Source organism: Argopecten irradians, chromosome 6, assembly GCF_041381155.1.
Source record: "Argopecten irradians isolate NY chromosome 6, Ai_NY, whole genome shotgun sequence".
NCBI classification, from domain to species: domain Eukaryota; kingdom Metazoa; phylum Mollusca; class Bivalvia; order Pectinida; family Pectinidae; genus Argopecten; species Argopecten irradians.
Window position 1 is genome coordinate 1,372,523 of NC_091139.1, and position 17,627 is coordinate 1,390,149.

At 35.4% G+C, this 17,627-nt stretch overlaps 1 long non-coding RNA gene across 1 annotated transcript; it reads left to right on the top strand.

Annotated features, from left to right (window-relative positions):
* The first annotated feature begins 10,733 nt into the window (after positions 1-10,733).
* On the top strand, positions 10,734-13,360 carry LOC138324689 (uncharacterized). The gene is made up of 3 exons (XR_011208666.1): positions 10,734-11,064; positions 12,200-12,309; positions 12,643-13,360. It is a non-coding gene; the product is annotated as an uncharacterized lncRNA (long non-coding RNA).
* The last annotated feature ends 4,267 nt before the right edge of the window (positions 13,361-17,627 follow it).

A 17,627-nucleotide genomic window follows, 5' to 3' on the forward strand; every position in this document is an offset into this window, starting at 1 on the left:
ATGTTTGTGGCCAAATTTGGTTACATTCCATTCAGAACTCTATGACTAGTAGCGATAGAAAGGATATACCTCTATTTCCCCTATTGGGCCCCGCCCCTCCTGCCCCTGGGGGATCAGAGCCAAAATTTATACAAGTTCTGTTCCCCTTCCCCCAAGGATGTTCGTGGCCAAATTTGGTTACAATTCATGTAGAGCTCTAGGACAAGTAGAGATTTAAAGGATTTAGCTCTATTTCCCCTATTGGGCCCCGCCCCTCCCCCCCCGGGGGGTCAGAGCCAAAATTTACACAAGGTCTGTTCCCCCTCCCCCAAGGATGTTTGTGGCCGAATTTGGTTACATTCCATTCAGAACTCTATGACTAGTAGCGATTTAAAGGATTTACCTCTATTTCCCCTATTGGGCCCCGCCCCTCCTGCCCCCGGGGGACCAGAGCCAAAATTTATACAAGTTCTGTTCCCCTTCCCTAAAGGATGCTTGTGGCCAAATTTGGTTACATTCCATTCAGAACTCTATGATAAGTAGCGATTTAAAGGATTTACCTCTATTACCCCTATTGGGCCCCGCCCCTCCTGCCCCCGGGGGACTAGAGCCAAAATTCATACAAGTTCTGTTCCCCTTCCCCAAAGGATGTTTGTGGCCAAATTTGGTTACATTCCATTCAGAACTCTATGACTAGTAGCGATAGAAAGGATATACCTCTATTTCCCCTATTGGGCCCCGCCCCTCCTGCCCCTGGGGGATCAGAGCCAAAATTTATACAAGTTCTGTTCCCCTTCCCCCAAGGATGTTCGTGGCCAAATTTGGTTACAATTCATGTAGAGCTCTAGGACAAGTAGAGATTTAAAGGATTTACCTCTATTTCCCCTATTGGGCCCCGCCCCTCCCCCCCCGGGGGGTCAGAGCCAAAATTTACACAAGGTCTGTTCCCCCTCCCCCAAGGATGTTTGTGGCCAAATTTGGTTACATTCCATTCAGAACTCTATGACTAGTAGCGATTTAAAGGATTTACCTCTATTACCCCTATTGGGCCCCGCCCCTCCTGCCCCCGGGGGACCAGAGTCAAAATTTACACAAGTTCTGTTCCCCTTCCCCCAAGGATGTTTGTGGCCGAATTTGGTTACAATTCATGTAGAACTCTATTACAAGTAGCGATATAAAGGATTTACCTCTATTTCCCCTATTGGACCCCGCCCCTCCTGCCCCCGGTGGACCAGAGCCAAAATTTAAACAAGTTCTGTTCCGCTTCCCCAAAGGATGTTTGTGGCCAAATTTGGTTACATTCCATTCAAAGCTCTATGACGAGAAGCGATTTAAAGGATTTACCTTTATTACCCCTATTGGGCCCCGCCCCTCCTGCCCCCGGGGGGTCAGAGCCAAAATTTATACAAGTTCTGTTCCCCTTCCCCCAAGGATGTTTGTGGCCAAATTTAGTTACATTCCATTCAGAACTCTACGACAAGTAGCGATTTAAAGGATTTACCTCTATTTCCCCTATTGGGCCCCGCCCCTCCTGACCCTGGGGATCAGAGCCAAAATTTATACAAGTTCTGTTCCCCTTCCCCCAAGGATGTTTGTGGCCAAATTTAGTTACATTCCATTCAGAACTCTATGACTAGTAGCGATTTAAAGGATTTACCTCTATTTCCCCTATTGGGCCCGCCCCTCCTGCCCCCAGGGGACCAGAGCCAAAATTTATACAAGTTCTGTTCCCCTTACCCCAAAGATGTTTGTGGCCAAATTTGGTTACATTCCATTCAACTCTATGACAAGTAGCGATTTAAAGGATTTACCTCTATTACCCCTTTTGGGCCCAACCCCTCCTGCCCCCGGGGGGTCAGAGCCAAAATTTATACAAGTTCTGTTCCCCTTCCCACAAGGATGTTTGTGGCCAAATTTGGTTACAATTCATGTAGAACTCTATGACTAGTAGTGATTTAAAGGATTTACCTCTATTTCCCCTATTGGGCCCCGCCCCTCCTGCCCCGGGGGGGACAGAGCCAAAATTTATACAAGTTCTGTTTCCCCTCCCCCAAGGATGTTTGTGGCCAAATTTGGTTACAATCCATGCAGAACTCTATGACTAGTAGCGATTTAAAGGAAATGTTGACAGACGGACGGACGGACGGACGGACGGACGGACGGACGGACGGACGCCGCGCCATGACATAAGCTCACCGGCCCTTCGGGCCAGGTGAGCTAAAAATAGATTTTGGGCTTTTGTAGCAAATATAAAATGAAACAAGTGTTCTCCCTGTCCAACCACATAGAACAGTGTAGGTTATACGTCAATATACGATTATTCAAAGCATTTGTAACAAATCTGGAACATTAACAGACAGATTCCCTCCTACATGTGTTCTATTTCAATTTTTCCGCAACCATATTTCATACTATGTATTTTACCTGGATTATGAGCTTGAGTTGATACCAAATTTATGAAGACAAACCGAAGTTATATCAGGAGAGCAGTGAAATTATTTGCAACTTGTAAAAAAATAAAATTATTGGGTTAATCAGATACATAAATTAAATACATGCACATGTACATACATGTAATATTTTACTGAGAATATACAGGCACTTAAAGAATTTTTTTTGATAATACGTCAGGATATTGCTTTGGATGGATGAAAAATTAAGTCCCACCCAACGAATCGCCTAGCTTTTAGCGCTATCGGTTGGTTTTGGTCGTGATTTACGGGTAGTGTCGACTACCGTTCAGAGATGATGAGCTAGGCGGTCACGTGGTCTTGTGATGTCACAGTAGTCCGCGGCTACACAAGGTAAGCCTAGTACTATACAGTGGACCCGCGATAATCCGGACGCCGATAGTCCGGAAAACTGACAATCCGGATGGAAATGTCAGAGAACGGATTTCCGTAACGTTATTTATACTCATTAGTCCGGAAATTTGTATTCCGAATCCGGAAATCCATTTTGGGAACGGAATGTCATTTTCGTTAATAAATTTCCGCAATAATCCGGACAATTTGTTGTCGCCACGTGCCGAGAAAATCCAAGGCCAGCTACAGTCATGTGTACAATACACACAATCACTTGACACTGAGTGTGTTGTCATAACGACGGCCGCCAGGTCATAGCCACGGGCGTTTACCTGAACACCTTTCACACGGGTACATGCAGTCATGTAACGGTTCATTGGTTTTCTATAGGAGATCAAACTTCAGTGTTGTTATTGAGATACGCAATATATGTTTAGCCACACGCTTTTAAACATGCAGTTTGAGCTTGGGTACGGGTACGTATGCTGTAGATACCTTACTTGTTTCGCTTGCAGAATATATCGCTATGAGTATCGGATACAATAAAGTGAGATAATACTCACAAAATTAATAAGAATTTTAAATGTATGTGAATCTATTCGAATTCATCGCCTATGGTATAAGATATAAAGGCTATGCATATGCCATTTACACGTGTGTGACATTGTGCACGAAGTTAGACGTGAACGGGCGCGTGGTTGTTACAAACGTCTGTAAGTCAGAAAGCAAAGACTTGAAGAAATGGTCATTAAAAACACACATTATACAAAATAACAATTATATGAGTTCATAAAATGTTCACAACTAAATGTTATCATAGTTTTTTTTTATGCCAAGAACGTATCGGCGATACGTAGCTATATGCATACATAGTACACAATTAACAATGGCTTTAGGTTTCGTATTTTGAAGAAGAAATACGTTTATTCAATATTTTTAAGGTAATGATATAAAAATACCTATAAAACATAACAAACGAAGTATTAATTATGATACACGTATATTACATAAAAGCCTATCATCGATTACAAGGTCAAGGGGAGTAACTCGTACGTGACAATTTAATTGACTAAGAACACGGAATTCGGCAGTCCGGAAAACTCGTAATCCGGACGGTTTAGACTGGGAACGAAGGTGTCCGGATTATCGAGGGTCCACTGTACATCTATACAGCACATACACGTATACGTTAGATCTACAATTTGAGTTTTTCGAGTAAATGGTTATTCTAGCTTTATGATGTTGATATTTTCAGTTTCAAAACATTCAATTTACACCATTTCAAACATTCAAACAAGCGTATATCTAACTTTAGATTAATTAATCAGTCCAATTTGATAGCGATATCAAAATGATGTTCGGATCAGTCTGGACTGAGATTAAGATATCATATTATGTAAATTTCGGTGTAATAAAAAACAGTATAATGTAACACTATCTTTTTACGATTAAAATCCCAAAATTTAGCATATTTCAAACTTCTGCCATAACGATGCAAACACGGCACAGTTTTTGAGTAAAAATAAAATGTGGACGGTTATCAGTTACGTGATATTGGAGTAACAATATCGAACTTATACCGAAAATAATATGTATATCTATATTGTTGCCTTTGGAACTTTATCCATAACGTTTACTAAAAAGCAGAAATACATCAATGATATTTCTGATATATGTTTTTAAATTACAGTATAAGTGTAGATTTAAATTCACTATTTCAAAATTATACTAAATCATTGAAATAGTATATTCATTGTCAATCCTTTTATATACCATACCGAGATTCGTATAATCCAAAAAGTAACCACATATAGTGTTCAAATGAAAAATGAAATTACTTGTATACAGGTATTATAAATAGATATAATATCTTGTACCTTTTCAAAAATATACTTAGTGATATTTAAATAAGTATATTTAGTGTGGTAATGCTGTAACCCTTCTTGTATGACTATACTTGTAGATTCGAAACGGTGAAAATACATGCTTAGAATTTTTACTAATACCTTAGAAATTACGGGTATGCCACGATTCCGTAATTACAGTACTAGACTGGAATTATTTTTAAGGTTAAATCTTTAGTTGAAATAGTTCTTAGAACCATTTTTGTTTCAGAATAAGTCTTTTTGTTTCAGAATAAGTCAACTTCCATTATTGTTTTACCTGTGTACAACATATATATATATATATATATATGTATATATTTAATATATATTCTTAGGTATGATCAGGGATATTTTATTTCCATTTGCTTTTACATGGAGGTGATCTAAATCTAGAGCATAGATGTACAGGGTTTCCATAATTCAAATCACAATTCAAATAACGGATGTCATAACCTGATTGACAGTAAGACAATAGCAAATACCCGATATAGTCCACCGAATAGCAAACTGCCCGCGGCCAGGTAATTACAGGTGAGTTCGATGAATGGCGTGGTGTACAGGTAAACAACATCCTGGTCCAGGTATTACATAACCATCAAACCAAAGGCATGGCTAATAATATATTTACATCGAAGTATCTACTCGTATATCGATTAAAAATTGAAAGCGACCGCACGGTCTGAAAAAATAGTTTGTTTTGCTTAATATCTCAATATTTAGATCTTTTATAATATCAAAAATAAATTCTTTCTATCACATGTTGACTCTCACTCTCAATTTATTCGGTTAGCAACACACAACACAATGTTTGTAATGATCAATCATCGGTGTGTATGTACAGAAACATACATACATATATGTATATATGTTTCTGGTATGTACGTCAATATACTTTAATCAAGGATTTCGTAAATTGTTACGTAAAATTTCATTTTACAGTCACAAACTTTGTAATTCACAATGTATCAAAGATACAGACTACAGGAAAATATTATCTAATTAAAGCTTATTTGTTGCTGAACTCCTCGACAAAAAATCCGAAACTTTTATTTCTTTGTGGATTTTCTTTCATTATTACACAAAGATACCTGCTATTAGAGCATAAATTAGAGTATTTGAAACATCGAATTTCACTGATTTAGTTATTTACTTTCGAGCCAAAGTTATTGTACAATTAACTTCACTCAAAAGTAATTATAAAAAATCGTCGATCGGCTTTTCCTGTGACCGTCAATGTAAGTGATAGCACATCAGATATAGTACAGCTATAAGCCACGGACTATTGTGACGTCACACGGTTTAGAGCTAGAAAATATGCATAATCGGGCGGTCAGAAGTTTGGACCTCGATATCGACGGTTTACAGGTTATTCCGGTCGCGCGCGGAACGGAGAGGTTTCTACACGTGCTAATAAAGCCGTTTCCAGCATAAACTGAAATTATCATTTTTGACTGCACAAATCCTTTAAGTTACAACTTTATAAGATAAATATAAGTTTTGTTTAATGATGGCGCTCTATGTTTTCTATACTAATATTTGAAAAATGACGTATTCGTGAGACAAAAAGAGCACAAACCATACATGTAGTCCTTAATTAAGTTCATAAGTTATATAACCCATGACAAAATATACAGATTTTTATGAAATGTCTACTTTCTGATCAAATGGACAGCAAACTACATTCGTAAGGAGAACTAACATTCATTTTGTAAAAAAAAAATAAAAATGATGTGAAACCTATGGCAGCGACTAAGGGAATTAGCAAAATTGCATCTATCATGTTATCAGCTAAAAAAGGTATGACAAACCTTGAAATCGAAAGCATACAACATGATATTTCCTACTTACATGCATATTTTTGTAAGTTTAACTTCTTTCCAAATCATCATATACAAATTGGTATGGTACTATAAGAAGTGACTTAGAGTGTTTTATAGGTGGTATATTTCATTAAATGGTGTACATATCACAGGTTTAATTCTCGAGAATATAATGTAACAAATCACATATTTTCATGACGAAGATTATGATGTCGTAAGCATGTGCATTTTACAATACACTTTTGCAGAAAATTTTCAACATATTTTTTTCACGAATGTATTAATCATAATAAATGTTTTATGATATGATATTTCATCGAGGACGATTCTATAATCACAGGAGTTTGACGTTCTGTCAATAATATATCGTATACATATATAAAAAATACTCCTATATACTACATAAAAACTTTATATTGTATATAGGAGTATTTTTTACATATGGTAAACATATAGGTAAACTCCAGTTAAGTAGACAAAGTACATGTATAAGAAACTTGTATGAAACAGACTATAATTACTATTTATTTGATCTTTTTACCTATTGTTATAGAATGTAGGCGTAGCGGGAACACACCATCACAGTGGTATTACCAAATGTTACCTGTACAGGTACATCATCCCATAATTTTATTGTGCTTGCAAATTGATACAATTTATTTATGTTTTCTAACATATGTTTAAAACTATATATATATATATAACTCTAGCTCATTACTTGTATACATATTTTCAAGGCATATAAATTATGATTATTCAATCATCAAGACCTTTGTTATAAACACATTTATAAGCTTATATATATATATATATATGATAAATTTAAAGAAAAATCCTTACGGACGAAATCTATAAGAAATAAAAACAATAACGACTGACTAGTGAGCGCTTTCGCCCCATTCAAGGGAGCTCTTCAGACTGTTTATTGAAGACGTATTATGACGTCATAATTCATGACGTCATTTGCTAAGAGACAAAATATAAACAATCAACGAGGAAGAATACAAAGAATACAATGTCGGATTAAATAAAAGACAAAACATGAAAATATAAAAATATTTACTGTGCTCGGTAGGATTCGAACACGCCAAGTGCTGAGCAAAAGACAGGGCCATTAACCGATTGAGCTACATCTACATATATAATACTTCTTCCGAAAAAAAGTACCTACATACAACAAAAATAGGTCAGTTTGAATGAGCACTGTTCAAACTAGGTTTTAAAAGTCTGATTAATTCAGATTCCTTAGCCTCGCGTTTGACAACATCCGCATCATTCATCTGATATAAAGGGAAAATTTTGAACTCTCCTTTAGAACATTCATGTATATGTTTACTTACTGGTAAAAATCGTAAATGATCAGTCCGTATTTGCTGTCTGTGCACTGTCATTCTTGTACGTAATTCAGTACCCGTTTGACCGACATAAAATTCGGAGCATTTACCACAAATCATTACATATATTACGTTACTAGATCTACAATTCATATTCTTTTTTACTTTGAAAGTAAAACCATCTTATGGTTGTGTTTCTAAGTGTCACACTCCTCGTTGCGGGATTTGTAAGTACATTGTAGAAGGAAGTGAGATAACATTAAAAACTGGTTTTACTTTCAAAGTAAAAAAGAATATGAATTGTAGATCTAGTAACAGGCATGTGACCTACATTTTAGCGAGTAGTCCTTTGAACAGTGTTGATGTTCCCGAGCAGCCACATGTATATATATATGCCTGATACTAAGTTTTTGTTGCTTACAGGTTCCTCAATCGGTTGACACAAAAAAATGTAATTTCTAATGCCGACTTTTAACATCTATGGACGATTTCTCATATTTCCAATGCTTTGCAACGCGTCAGGTTCCATAAAGCAAATGCATACGTATTATATATTTGACAGGGTTAACTATTTCCCGCACCTTGCCGTTTAGAAAACTATATTACATACATACATAGTTAAACATTTTTTGAAGAATTTCATTTGTTTATGTTTATATGTCCTTGCTTTTATTATTCCCATCAATATATCCTTTTTAATCAAAATATTTTGCCGATCAAAATATCTCTTGGGCGACGATCTGCCAACACTGAAATTCTTACTCCACGCAAGGTTCATCATATTATGTGTTCGAAAAAGAATTTCATCTACGTCCTTTGTTCTAAATATCCACAGTAAGATTTATTAGATAAAAAGTCAATGTTTAAACTACATATCACTAGCTAAGAAATATAGGTTTTACTTGGAAAATGCGGACTTGAACTATCCATTGATGAGACAAAACCAGTACGTGGTTTACCGTGCGCAGTTAATTTGCTACGCAGTTAATTTGCTTTTATAACTTCTAATAAACGTCCTTATTTATAAATTAAATTGAATGAAAATATGTATTGACATATACATATACATTTTGCTTTATATGTATCAATTCAAAGAAACATTACAGTACGAATGATTTCCAGTAATTAACGGCAATTTTATGTTGCAATAAATATTATGTTTCTGATCGCAATAAATATTTCTATGTGTCAAAGTCTATATAGACTGCAGAATAAATATATTTTTTCTCATATCTCCTAACACATCATCTAGTCTGTCTGTGGTCTGCATGTAGTGGACATATTACCTTGACACGATGTCCACCCGTAGTGGACACCGTGTTCACACGTAGTGCACTCCGTGTCTACCTGTAGTCTAAATCTTGTGCACTCCATGTCTACCTGTAGTCTAAACCTCGTGCACTCCGTGTCTACCTGTAGTCTAAACCTCGTGCACTCCGTGTCCACTCGTAGTTCACACCGCGTGCACAATGTGTAACCTTTAGTCTACTACCAACTGTAGGTACCAACATCTATATTACAACTAACACAGTTAAAAATAGTAACTACCCCTGCGAATTGATGTTCATGAACTTTCTGTAAATGTTCATGAATTGTTCATAAAATTTTTCATACAAAGTTCATGAACCAGTTCATGAACATTGGTTCATGAAGTGTCCATGAAGTTTCATGAACTTTTCATGAATAGTTCATGAACATAAGATTTAAATATGGTTTTCATGAACTGTTCATGAACATTAGTAGATTGTTCATGAACTTATTTTTAATTCATGAACTATTCATGAACATAAATTATATGTTCATGAACTAAATTGAAGTAACTGGTTATATATTAATTATGCTTTAAAAACATGCCTTGATTTTTTAATGCTAAATTTGGTTTATTTTTTTTCTATTTTTCAAAAATATGTGAAGCTAAAAAAAATTAATTTTTCATAAATAAAAGAGAAGCCTCTTGCATGATCACATGACAAACAATCTGGCTTTTGATTGGGTGCTGGAATATAGGGTCATGACATCACCAGATTTTAAACAGTGATGGAGGCATTTACAAAGAGATGAACTATGTGCAACAATTCTTAGGATATATTATAATCCAAAGATTCATATTATGGATTGATGACATAGTTTATAAGGTATGTTAAATATCTAATTATATTGTTTGTTTGATTTCAATTTAATGTGTATACCATATCTTTAGGAGCTGGAGTTTGCATCACATGTACATGTGTGTGCAACATAACATGGAGATCTCTGATTTGATTTCTACAAGTACACAAGCTAATTTCATAACCTGAAAGGTGTGAAACAATAAAGGAATGTATAATTGGTATCTAAAAGATTAAAAGGTTAATATATGTAGAATCTGTTTTTCAAAAGTCACAGTTTAACTATTGAAACTTTCCATTTACTGGCTCCATTTGTTTGACAAGAAATGCTTCCAATGTAGTCAGAATCAGTTGATATACATGATAGCTAGTCCTTTATATTAATGATAAATATTAGCATTTCCCAGATAACATGCCAATATTGGCCCGATGTTGGGTAATGGTCGTACGGTCGGGTGACCGCTGGCAGTCGGTGTACTATCAATGGCCCAATGTTGGCCCGATGAAGTACGACCAACGGTTGGGATGATAAAGTTGGCCCATTATTGGTCCGATGTTGTACGCCCAATGGTTGGCCTGCTTACATTGGTAAAATGTTGGCCCATTATTGGCAAATTGGCCGATTCCCAATACAGTTTCATTAGGCCAATGCGACGTGTGACAGAAAAAAAACTTTCAATAAAATAATGAAACAATGTTATGTACTACACACAGTTACCAGAATTTCTCTAATGACCGTGAGTTGATTTAAATGGTTTGTACCGTAAATAATGTAAATGAAAAAAAAAACTTTTTTTCTTTATTTCCTAGGCCTATTTTATTTTTTGTCTGTGTGTATCTGCGAGATTCATTGCTTGAATTAAAATTTTTGCATATTTGACTCGGTCTTCTGGTCATATTTATACCATTACGTGTACAAGGATTTACAAGTAAGTCTAATTTCCGCTGGCGGGCACTATCAATGATCCACATCTGCTATGAGTCACGTGACTATTCCCGCCAAGACCATCCCCATCTATTTGTATCTGGACCACACTCTATAGCTAGTTGACCAGGAGCTGACCAGCACACATGAATTCATTTTGAGTTTTGCTGACATATAGGAAGAATTACTTGAAGACCACATCAAAATTGTAAGTAGTTACTTTTGTTATAATATACTAGTTAATGATCAATAATAATGATATTATATCTGTTTTAACGTTGTGGCGATGTACATATTGTTTGGTGTATGTTTATAGTTCCATTTCCATGTTCAAACTAAAGCTAAACCTTTGCCAATTTATCAGTATTTACACATGCCAAAAACATATTTCACCAAATTTGTGATCAGGTTGAAAGTGGTACATGTAGATGTAGATAACATGTTATGAAACATGTGCATAATGTACATGCAACAACGAAATATATTACTTTTGAAAGGCTGGGAACGTCCTACTTAAAAAATTCGGGTGGTTAACAATTAAGCTGATTAGGTAGTGGGCGGAAAGTATACTTAAAGTGCATAGTGACCAGCCTCTGCTGCTGCATGTAAACATTACCACATGTGTCTAAATCACATGGTCAGTGTACGCATACACTGTAGATGGCGAGAAAAGATTAAGTTGAATAACATCCACAGACATAATAACATTATTTCATAAGTAGTATAAGTTATTTGTCTGATATGATATAGAGTTTGAAAGTTCTAATAAAGAAGTACATTTTACAGCATTAGAGCAAATTTAAAATTATACATCAGTACAGAAAATTCCTTTTCAATTATAACTAATGTTGCTATAATCAGGCTGTTTATGATCAAGCCTACTTTAGATAAGCAACTTAACAAGTGAAGAGTTATATAATTATATACAAGATTACAATTTTGAATACATAATCCAATGCTGAAATGGCTGTGATGTATAGAATAGATCAGACTCCCTTCACAACATTCCTCTGTAACATGAAACTAAAATCACACATCCCTTATTTCTCTTCCGTCCATATCCTAAACACTGACCACTAGTCTCCCTCCAGGCACTTGGTAAGAAGGTTATTGATAACAAAACTATAGCATCACCTGATTTGTGGTGGAAATCCCCAAAGTATGTGCAAATTTTGCTGCTTGGATATAGATAGTACACCCAATTTATAAGTATTCAAAAAATTGAGATGAACAATTGAAACAAAAAGGGAGTTATTTGGCTTATAAGCTAATAAATAAATTAGTTTTAGTTTACAAGAATGATTGTTTCAGGAAGTTATGTTTTGTTTTTTCTATTGTCACAGATTACCAACCTGCCAACAATTGTCGCTACTTGCACTCGCCGGATTCAAACAACGAGTTTTTTAATTGGCAAGGAAAGGACACCAAGCCTCATTATGTGCAGTCATCACAAGTAAGTATAAAATTAGTCATTGTATAATGTCCATAAAGGGAAGACATATTATACTTTGTTCTGTCAAAGTTTGATATTGAAGCCATAAGTAGAAAATGCCTTAATCATAATGTAAAGTAATTATTACATATCAAAATTTAGTACTTAAACTGTACGATAAGTTAGCTGCATTTTGTTATCGAAGCAAAGCTTAGAAATGTGTTGGCAGAGAGTGAAAATTAAGCTCAGATATAGACATGAAAATGTAGAAATTTAGACCTGTGTTTAATGGTATACCCCTACAATATTTCTGTACAGTACATATCAAGAGATGTATTTACTTTTTTATTATAGAGGCTGTAAGAAAAAACAGAATGGCATCTAATGCAACAGATTGCACTTTTGGAGACAGAGAGGGAGGAAGCAAAGAAAGACAAAAACAAGAAGCTGGCCACTGTATACAATAGTAGAGACTGTCCAAGAAAGTGGAGATCCAGATTAGATTAAACGTGTAAACTAATTCTCTTTGTGCCATTGGCTGAAATTCCTTTGGAGAGATTGACATTTTCCATAACTGACATTTAAAAAAAACATACCAGTGAGCGCAAGTTATACAAGCTTATTTGGTTTTTTTTTTCTTTTTATGTCCAGAGGAATTATAGTAAACTGTTATGAATACACAAACAATGAACATAGATTTGGGAAATACCACAAAAGGTTTGATCCATTAAAAACAGTTGGCATGCTCTTTAATCTTTATGATTTAAAATTTTTTTTTATTGTTTTTGAAGTAAGAAAAATACACTACAATGTTATTCCATATCTAATAGTTGCATTTTTCTTTGCTGACATTTTGATAATTTTAGAAATATATCATAACAGGTTATTTCATCATTTAATTAATATGGGTTAAGTTTTGGAATCTATATTTTTAATGTCATTTTAGGAAATATATATATATGGAAGAATATGAGCTTTTAAAGTCTATTTTGATCAATAGAAGCAATGTATTATCAAATGTTGAAATAACCTGTTCAGCTCATGTAGAATGGATTGGTGTTTAATAAGGAACCATGCGATTTTATGGCATTAATGAGAGAGGTATTTACCAAGCTTAAAATTAATTAATGCTTTAAAATTAATCGACCCGATGGATGGATTCAGCTCTAATATCGACATTAGTCGGGACAAAACCCAATATCGGATAATAAGAATTTCCTGTAATAGTTGCAATAGGAAAATATTACGATGTCAGTAAATAAATGTTTAATTTCTTTCGTTTGATTCAATTTCTAAAATTGTTGACTTGATCCCGAACATTCCAGTGACGTCACTTTTAGTAGGAATGAATGAAACGGCAGTCAATCCCGCCAAACAGTGACGTCACAATCACCGGAATGAACATTCTGTGTAAATAACAGGCAATTTGCTTTCGTTTTGATTACCATCTTCTGTATGTATAATGAAAAAGTTGCAGGATAAACAGAATACCCGGTCGCTATCTTACAATACAAGTTTTATTTTGGTGTCGACAGGGAAAACAGAGATGACTCTGCAAAACCTCCTCATCTCATCTCATCGCACAAACGATAGCAGCAGCGATATTAATTATAGCAATATAAAAATTCCAACGTTGGAAATATTGCAAGTACATTCATTATTTACATAAACCAGTGATTAGAATAATCATTTATTTCATCTAGACTAAATAATTTGCGAGTCCCGTACACGCCTGCAAGGAGACGACCTTGGCATATCGCTACCCACGATGCTCTCGATCGTGGTCTTATATTATGTAACTTTTCCTGGGATATTAATTCTAGATATATCTGTTTTCGACAGTTAAATTTCTTTGAACATGTGTAAAACAAGCAGTCTCAACTGCTATTCTGAGACCGTAAAATTCAATCTTGATCACCTCAGCCAAAACACAGGGGCACGCAAATTATGACAGAAACGTTTACAAATAATTTGATACGTATGTCATTTGAAAGTATTGGAGACCTTTTGATATGCACATGTATATCATGATGTTTCAAGTGGATGCCCGTATTATTTTTTTGTGAAAAATGAATTATATATATATTATATATATGTTATAAAATTAGGTTAGCTTTTTTATTGTCATTATTGTTATATACACTGTATGTGATATTTAAACGAAAACACATATTTTACCTAAGAAGCCAATCATATATATAATGTAAGTATCGGTTAGCTTTTAATAATAATAATAAGAAGAAAAAACAGAATAATAACAATAGGGATTTCCATCCTTAATGGAAATCCCTAATGATACTAAATTTGCCAATTTTGAAGCAAGGACAGCGCAATGACTAATTCAAAAAAAAAATTTTTTTTTTAAATCATCATCCATGTACCCTCAGTAGGTACTTGCAGTACATGTACTTCTGCTGTAATTCTTCACAATATAACTTTTGAACATACAGCTACAATAACAATCACCGTCTCACCCAAAGGGGTGAAAGAGTATAATGTTTTCCCTAACAACCACGGGATATCCTTGTGAAGTATGTGCGGAGAATCTCAACCCGAGGAGTAGGCTATGGCGAGTGTTTGATAGCTTAAGAATCTTATTCTAAGGTTCATTTCTCTTACCCTATGTTAGCACTTGTAATTATCTCATGTAGCTTGTCTTTATACTAGGGTAAGATAGGAAAATCTCACACAGGTATAACTTAATTTGACATAGATATAGTGTGTATGGCACATTTATACCATTCCTGAAATATGGTAAGGTGTTGAATTTTGGGTGTTGTATTTATTCCATGACTGAAAGTTGGCTTCATACGGGATCGTAAGAACTGACTTTCTTCTTCCTAATGCCTCCCATGACACCACCTCAATAATGACTTTGAGTTCAGCTCTTGCAATAGACTCTGGGTTCTGTTCTCCAACCGATATACACCCAAGTCTATAAAACTGGTAGTTTCTGCCCCTGCTTAGCGCTCAACATAAATGGAGTGGGACGACTAGTTTGTCCGTCGTTGACAGTATAATAGGGTCGGGTGGGGTGTTTTGTTCGGTGTAGTCGGCGACATGTCTTAGTGAAACAACTCTATAAAAGGTCCAACTATTACAAGGAGACACAGGTCAAGAAAAATTGCCGCAGCATCCACAACTAGAGCTGAAACGAATAGCAGATTTTGATATTCAAAATGTTTCGGAACAAAACATATTTAACATCCATACTCGCAGCACATCGCACACTTAGGAGGCCGCCGTCATATAACACGACGTTAACATTATTAACCGATGAGTAGGACGGATGGGTATTGTCCTATGATCAGCGAGCGCAGACACATGGGACGAAACATTTTCCTACTCCTTCGGACAAACCGCATTTTGTCTCTACAAGGTCTACTTCCTTAGGCATTGGGTGGAAGGTTTCCACGACATTCATGATACTTGTATATATATTTAAGTCAGTTGTTATCAATATTCAGAATAAAGAGATGAAAATGGAAAAGCTTAAAAAAAGGCTGAAATTTACTTTTTTGTGAAAACTATATGGAATTGCATGTACCAGGTAGCTGTTTTCTGAAAGTCTAAAAGGCTGAAATCAGCCAATCGGCTGAAGATTTTCATCCCTGAGAATATAACAAAGTGGTCCCACCTGGATTGGTGTCCTATAAGAATATATGCTTATGATTTCAAGATGACTGTGTGAGGCCCTCGACTATAAACATTCTTTCACCAATATGAATGCAATTGAATGTAAATACATGTATATTTAAATCTCGTGTTAATCATAAGGAATCCTTTCACTATAGCATTTGGTCGAGGTCGATATATAAAAGCCAAGCTGACTTTATTAAAAAAAGGATGATAAAAGAGAGTCCAAGATCCAAATATCTCTTCCTTTGGTGATAGGAAGCAGACAATCTAGACATAATGTAGTGAAATGTTGAACAGACCTGTATGTCAGTTGTTTGATTATATGCTTACTGAGTAAATACATATACATGTACAATGCAAACCAGCATATAGGACAAAACACTGTCAAAGAACATTTTCAACATTTCACATTGTTATCAAAAAATCGAATGCGTTCGATAGGATTACACCCGGAGCTAGTGTAAAACTCGGAGTATATCTCAAACTATACTCCCATTTATGAGTTCAACCCTAAATTAGAGTGTACAGCAATAATTTCAAGCTGATCAAGCTATAAGTAACACATAAGTACAGTACTGCCATTCGCAGGGGTGACAGAATATCCATAGCTACCTACCTCACAACTTCGCCGTGGTTTGAACTTTATGTAAGAGTAGCTTCCCTTGGTGAAATTGTAAAAGCCGAAATACTGAAATATTTAACATCCTTGTTGGGTACGCTTTGTAATTTGTAAGTAATATTAATTTGTTAATTTGTAAGTCTGATTGAAACTGTATTTAAAAAAAAAAAAAAAAAAAAAAAAAAAACACAACTTCATCAAGTAATATTTTTAATCAGATGATTGGTTGTCTAACGCACTATTAACAGCTAGTCATGAAACGGTCTTATAAAAGTCGAACAATAAGTTTAAACAACAGGGATTTTTGCGATCATGTAAATTGATATATCTTACACACACATATCCAAGTGCAGAATATTGTTATTTAAAGCAAACGAAATAAATAAAACGTTGTATAGTAAATGGTTCACTCGACTTGCCGTTGTATTTCCCATACTTATCCGAAACGCTACCTCCTAACCCTCATTGTGTTTCCCCATACATATAAAGAAGCTACATTTCAAATTATTGAGGACCCCTGTGTCTATTACCAACAGTACTTTGGGGTATAATCAACAAAAGACAATACATTCTGTTTCCGCATTTTGATACGTACAATGAAAAAAGGTAATACTTATGTAGCGGGATTGGACTGGGTCGATCATCGCTGACCAGGTAGCAGCATTCGGCTAGTGTTCGGATGGTCCCGGGTTCAAATCCCGGTCTGGCTGCTCCATTTTCTCCTCTCCTTTTACACTTATCTATATATAGTCAGGGATGATAAAACGGGAAGTTTAATAACATCCCATTTAGACGTGTCGCTCTCCTAACCACCGTGAACATCGCTAGCCACGCATGCATACCGAGCATTTTGGTAATTTATTTAAACTTTCAATCTAAAAACAGTATTCACCGGTTTATATGTTGATATAGAGCCTGTGCTCTAGTGAAACATCTCACGGATCAATGGTTACACCACATGATAAAATCAACAAATCCTACATCAATATCCTCCAGAATAGGGGCACATTTTGTATCTGAACACACAGGGATATGAGGATTAGTTACAGTTTATATAATTGTGGAACCACCAGAGTGCCAT